Consider the following 7601-nt stretch of genomic DNA (forward strand, 5'->3'; position numbering starts at 1 on the left):
AAGGATGAACAAATATCCTTGAGAGCTGCTAGGTTATGCGAAAGATATAACAATGTCACAATGCTTATAGTATGAACCTAATATGTGCTTTATATAGAGCACAACTACACAATGTATAAGGAATCCTATTCTATCAACAACAAGGAAACCTATACAATGCTTCTGAGATAAATTCCTTCACCGCCTTGAGTTCCTGTTTTCTTTTCCTTATCAAAGATCAACTGATGTGACAAATACTGATTTCATCATCCATTGACATCATCATCCATCGATAACCTTATCCGTTGATTATCAACATTCGTCGATGTCATCATCATCCGCCGATGTAAGTTCCGATTGATAATGTCAAAACTATCTAAATGCAGGAATCAAGTATGCATATTCAATCTTGCTTCAGTGTTTATCAGACTTTACTCTTCATCCTGAACTGCTTCTTTAACTTGAGCAATGTCAGAGATTAATTCCAGTTTTTCAGCTCAAAATGCTTCAATATTCTTCCTTCTTGATGATTTCTTCTTCTTCACATTTTTTTCCTGTATCATAAGCTTGTACTACTGTATAGATTGGATCTATCAGTGTTTGAGATTTAGTTTCCTTAGATACTGTTTTCTTCTTCACAACAGCTTTGGCTTTTGACTTTGAAATCTTTGACTTCTCTCCTATCTTCTCTTTTCCTTTAAGCTTCATGTTAGTAGTTACAATAACTTGTGATCTGAGATCTTCTTCCTGACTGATTTCCCTTATAACTACACCTCTGGTTGGTCTGTTAGAAGGATCATCTTCATAAAGTACTTGAGAAATAACAGCAATATCAGCATTTGTTGTCTTCATAGAATTCTTGAAGTCTTTCTCATTTTGCCTTAGCTGTTCAAGATCAACTCCAAGATTTTCTTTTTTGCAAATATTCTTCTACTCACCTCAGAGTCCAATAATTGAATCTTTGGATCCTTGTAGAACAGAGTTGTCTTTCTTCCTTTAACTTTTATAGTTTGAAGAAATTGACTTGCTTCAGCACCAGCTTCTCTCTCCAGAATACCTTGGTCTTCATCAACAACAGTTGTGACTTGTGAAGAATTTTGGATTTTAGTAGTCACGGTCAAATCTTCTACTCTTCTTTCATTCCTCTTACTTTCTCCTCCTTGTCTAGATTGAAATCTAGTGATTAATTTTGATGAACCACTAACTCCAACTAGCTCTTCACCTTTTCTCCTTCCATTATCCTTTTGTCCCCCCTTATTACCTCCATCAGGATTTTCATCATCAGTACTTGTCAATGTCAGCTACTTTCATTTAGATTTAACAATCCCCCCCTTTTTGGCATCATCACCAAGCAGTAGAGAAAGAACCAGCTTCATTGAATTATGTAATTCTGTTAGTTGAGCAGACATTTGAGCTTGTTTAGCTTCCAATCTAACTTGATTGGCTTCAATTTCAGTTTTCCTGACAACTATTGGTGAAATTTGTTTCTCAATTTCCCGATGAGTAGTCATCTTTGAAGCAATCAAAGATTCTTTAATCTGATTGATTTGAGTAGTTGTTTCTTTATGAGCTGTGTGTAAGGATATGATAACTAAAGTTGATACTTTCAGATGATTCAACATATCAGGATTTGTAATCTTATATTCTGTTATTTCCATATGTGCAACAGCTTGTGTTCCGGAAATAGGATATGTATTATCTTTCCAATGAGCAATCCAGAGATTATCAGAATAATCCTGCTTCTTCTTAGCATCTAACTCTTTTAGTTTCTGTTGTCTCACATGCATAGGCATATCTTCAGGGAAGAAAAGATCATCCTCAGGATCTATAATAATATTAGAAATATTAGCTTATTCACCATCATTAGATTCTTTAACAACAACCGGATTTTGCACTAATTGCTGAACTTCATCACCAGCTTCAACATGTAGAATAAAATTAGAAATTGGTGCAATATGTGATCCAGTAGCGTCAGAAGCTTCCACGCCTTCAGCAGTTAACTCCACATCTTCAAGTATTGTAGATAAATGAATTGGAGCTTCGATAGATACTTCTAGAACCTCAGTTCCTGTAACATGTTGTAATGAGTCTGAAATGGATGAAATTTTATGAATGGACTGTTGTGCTACTACATCTTCAGCAACAACAGGGATTTCCTTAGGTGATGGAAAAGTAGAGTAAATGGACTATTTTTCAACAAAAACAAGGATTGTCTCATGTGGTGGAATAGTAGAATGTATGGACTGCAAGAAAGTATCAGTACCTAGACTTGCAGGGAGATTAATAGCCCTTGGTACATTAGAATTTTCTCGATATTCAACAGACTGCTGTTCAACATCTGTTTATTTAGTACTCTGAGCACCTGGAAACATATAGCAAATAAAACTTAATCTCTCTATTCTTTTAAAGTAGTCTCACTACTCCTCATACCACACTTCCCATGACTTTTAATAGACGGAGCTTCCTCACAAGGATTTAGTGACCTTTCCTTTTGCAAGGAAGGATCCTGTCTCTCTTAAATTCTATTTTTCTCTAAATCTTTTTACACATCTCACATAAAAAGGCTCAGAAAGATTGTCCTACAGAAATAAGAGGTGGCTGAAGAAGGGTGATCTGTGGTCATACAACTAGAGGTAGTCCTTAAATAAGGTCTAGAAGTAATCATACCAAGATGATTTATATCATAAAAAATATAATAAATGTTGAAAGAACTAGATCAGTATTTAGAATAAATACTGATAAAGTAATAACAGTATTGATACCTTGTGAATACACAATTAAGCTCACAGTTGATATTGTGGTTATGACAGTTATTGTTCATCAATAATGAGAACCTCCATTTGAATTAGAGAGGATTTGATCAGGTTGCTGTCATGTACCATGATCTCAAACCTTGTTCTTCTTGCAAAGAACTAACACTTGAATGTGTTTATTGAAAGCTATCACAATGTCTTCAGTAAAAACTGATGAAACCTCTGTGTCTCTGTTAGTATCATTAAGATCTACCTCAACAAGTAGTCTCTAACCATCTAAATGTTGTTTATGAGTGGTGAGCACAATTCAAGAATTATTTCACCTGATTTTTTACAACATTTGAGAAAAGAATTCAAGTGTTTCAGTTGTGAGAAGAAATTTAAGATTTGAGATGTGTAATGTTAGGAAATGAGTGTGAACAACTTTCTTGATGAGAAAAAGAAAGTTTCAAAGATTTTGAATAAAATGTTACACTCTAAGATAATAATCCTTATTGACTAAGAATTAAATCTATCATAAATTTCTTCTTTGACAACAGTTACCTCCTGTAGTGTGCTCAATCTGTATTAAAGTGATCACATGAACTTAAACAGAGATTAGTTTATTCACATACACTATTAAATACATCTGAAGTTTAACATGCAGTACTGATTTGGATATAACATTTAAAAGCATTCCAACACACACACATGAAAGTAAATAAGTAGTAACGAAGAGAATTGTTATTCCCAAACAATACAACAAGAATTACAGAGGGGGGGGGGGTTGAATGTAATTCTGACTTCTTTTTGAGATTTTAAAAATGTTCTAACTTAATATATATAACAGTGTTTGATTTGCAATAATGCGGAATGGAAGAATAACAGAAATCAAAATATTAAGTAATAAAACACAAAGCTTTAAAACTTTCTGGTGGATTTAAATTTATCCACCAGATATATATATATATATATATATATATCATATTGAGAACTTTGTGATGCTTTGAATAGTACACAACTGCTTACAAGTGAACAAACAAACTTATAGAGAAATTCTTAGCAAATACAGCCTTATCTATTTCTCTGGAAAATTAAGCTTTCTTAGTTACTTTGTTCTACTTGCTACTCTTGATTTATATATCACCAAGTTACATGATAATAAGACAAGACAATAAAAAAAATGAATATAGTCTAATATCATGCTGCTACATTACTCTATCCAGCATCTTTGAATATCTTCACATTTGCATGGAAATGGTAATGCTTCTTTATTCTCAAAATCATACTTAACAGGCTGCCACATTCCTTTTGCAAACACCCGACACATGTGACTGTGTTGTCACTATCAACAACTATTTTGAATATGATCATCCGTCGGGACTAAGTTGGTTATCCTTCGGGAGCCTTGGTGATCATTTGTCGGGAGCCTTTGTAGATTATACGTTGGGAGCCTTCTGCCACTTGACTCTATTTCACTTGTTCAGGATTACAAGGCATCTTATATTTACAATTAGCCAACCTATTATGTACATCAATCTAGTAGTCATCATGACTTACAGAATCCTACAACATCTACTCAACTAAAACATGTTGTTTGCAGAAATGTGCAACAATATTTATTGTTACAAAAGCTACACTGTCGATGAATGTTCAGTTGTCATCCGTCGGGACTGTATTAGAACATCCGTCGAGAGCTACAAATTCACTAAGTTAAATCTACTGAGGTATTTTGTTTAACTTATCATCAAGTTCATAATATATTCCTAACAAGAATCAATGAAGATAAAATATTTCATTAATCATTAAGAAGCAGAGTACAAGATTTTATAGAATTTTAAAAATAAAACCCTAAACAATCTAACTACTCGAACTTCTTCTTTTCTTCTTCCAACTTCTTCATCGACCTCCGATGGAAGATATGTGACATAAAACCTGCAAAAGAAATGATATTCTCTTGCAATGCCAGCCATACAAGGTGGCGTTGTTCTTCCTCGAGACGCCGTTGTGCAGCCACATCAGCTCATCTCATCTCTTCAAAGCGGACGTCTAGTCTAAAGAGATGAAGAGACTGAGTGTCGTCTGAGTTAAGTCGATCAAGAATCAACGGTGGGAACTCAGAAAGAGGATAATCTTGGTCGTGGAAGACTACCCTAAGCCGAATGATGTTAAAATATAATCTTCCATATTCAGGAATCACTACTGGATGGTAAACTCCATGTGAAAAGGGAATAGACAGTGGCCATAGATTATGAATGAAGATAATGAGTATATTTGGAATTTGTGAGTGAAAAGGCAGGGAGAAGTTCTAAGAGTGGAGGGTTGTATTTATAGAAGAGAAGTTAGAAACTGAAGGGACTCTTAGATTAACCATGTAATAATTAACCATAATGCAAATACACGATTACACGTATCTAGGTAAACAAAAAGTAATCTCTCTTTTCAGATTCCTATTCCCAATGTAAATACTCAAATATTGCAAGATACTTGCATCAGTAGCTAACCCATTTAAGCAATTAAAAGATATTCCACTATCTCACTGTATAATTAAAAATACTGCCTAACCACTTATTCTGAACAAGTTTAAAATAAATAATGAAGTATAACAATCAATCAAGTTTTGATCATTATCAGTATTTTAATTACGACTATCAGGACTTATCAGTCAAAATTGGGTTGACCAATATCAGAATTTATCAACTACTGACAGAACCTATTAGTCAAAGCAAGTTTAACTAATAACAAAACATGTAAACATGATCAGTAGTTCAACATGCAGTTTTTCACATAAAATCATTTAGCACAATTTGCATGTTATCATGGCATCAACATTTAGCACAAGAATCAGTATCTAACAAATACTGACAAGTAATAAGATACCATGCTTCAAAAATATCAGCAGACTTAATTATCAGAGTTTGAGAATTATCCTGAAATCATTCCCAATTCATTCATCAATATTGTGAATGTAGCTTTACAGAGAGGCTTGGTGAATATATCTGCTACTTGCTGATCTGTTGGAACAAAGACCAATTCCACTGTACCAGCTTCCACATGTTCCCTTATGAAATGGTACATGATACTGATGTGCTTAGTCATTGAATGCTACACTGGATTTCCTTTCATTGCAATAGCACTTTGATTATCACAATATAGAGGAATAGAAGAATAGTCTAACCTATAATCCAGTAATTGATTCTTCATCCATAGAATCTGAGCACAATAGCTTCTTGCAGCAATGTATTTTGCTTCTGCAGTTGATGGGGAAATGGACTTTTGTTTCTTGCTGTACCAAGAAACCAATCTGCCACCAAGAAATTGGCAGCTTCCAGAAGTGCTTTTCCTGTCTATTTTGTATCCTGCAAAATTAGCATCTGAATATCTAATTAGCTTAAAGTATGAATCTCTAGAATACCATAATCCCAGATTCATGGTGCCTTTGAGATACTTAAAAATTCTCTTCACAGCTAATAGATGAGGTTCTCTAGGATCATCTTGGAACCTTGCACAGAGACAGGTAGCATACATGATATCAAGTCTAATAGCAGTCAGATATAGGAGTGAGCCAATCATACCTCTGTAGTTAGTTATATCTATTGAAGAACCAGTATTTAAATCTAACTTAGTTGCAGTGGTCATGGGAGTTGATGTAGTTGAAAAGTCTTGCATTCTAAATCTATTTAGTAGATTCCTAGTATATTTGGATTGATTATGAAGATTCTTTCATTAGTCTGTTTAATTTGTAACCCCAGAAAATAACTCAGTTTTCCCATCATACTCATTTGATACCTTGACTGCATTAGCTTTACAAATCTCTCACAAAGTTTATCATTAGTAAATCCAAATATGATATCATCAACATATATATGTACTAATAACAAGTCCTTACCATGGTATTTATAAAAGAAAGTTTTGTCAATTGTACCTCTTGTGTAACTACCCTGGAGGCTGTTCAACATAAACTTCCTCTTCGAGTTCTCCATTTAAGAATGCACTCTTCACATCTATTTGAAACACCTTAAACTTCTTGTGAGCAACATAGGCAAGAAATATTCTAATTGCCTCAAGCCTTGCAACTTGAGCAAATGTCTCATCATAATCAATGCCTTTTTGTTGTGAGTATTCCTTTGTAACCAGTCTTGCTTTATTCCTTGTAATAATGCCCTCATTGTCAGTTTTGTTTCTGAACACCTACTTTGTGCAAACTACAAATCTGTTCTTTGGTTTTGGCACAAGAGTTAAGACTTTGTTCTTTTAAATTCATTGAGTTCTTCTTCAATTGCTGTGACCCAGTCAGCATCTTGCAGAGCTTCTTCAACCTTCTTAGGTTCAGTTTGACATAGAAAAGAATGGTAGAGACATTCATTCTGACCACTGTTAGGGCTTCCAATGATTAAGTCAGGTGTGTGTGACTTAGACTATTTTCTTGCAGATGGAGGTTGACTTCTTGAAGATGAGCCTCCCCCTTGATCGATAAATTCTCTGTTATTTATTTCACTAGCACCACTATTGTTTCCTGATGCTCCCCCTGAATCAGTATTCCCATTGTTATCAGTATTTGACTCATCAGAATTTGAGGAAGATGAGTTTGATGTTCTTTCTGCTGATGTCTCTTGAGATGAATCACTTGTAGCAGTCTCTGGATTTGAGTTATGTTGCTCCCCATAAACATATGCTTCAGTGTTAGAAGTATTTCCACTATTTTGTGGAACCTCAAAGTTTTAAATGATATCAGGACATACTATATTAGATTCAGGATTTAAAAGTTCAGCATAAGGTACTTCATTTTCAAATCTCAATTTGTCATGGTCATCTGCATCTTCTAGACCTGTTATCTTCTTGTCATCAAAAGATACATGTATAGATTCCATGACTGTTCTTGTTCTCAGA

Source organism: Apium graveolens, unplaced genomic scaffold (assembly GCF_009905375.1).
Source record: "Apium graveolens cultivar Ventura unplaced genomic scaffold, ASM990537v1 ctg3987, whole genome shotgun sequence".
NCBI lineage: Eukaryota > Viridiplantae > Streptophyta > Magnoliopsida > Apiales > Apiaceae > Apium > Apium graveolens.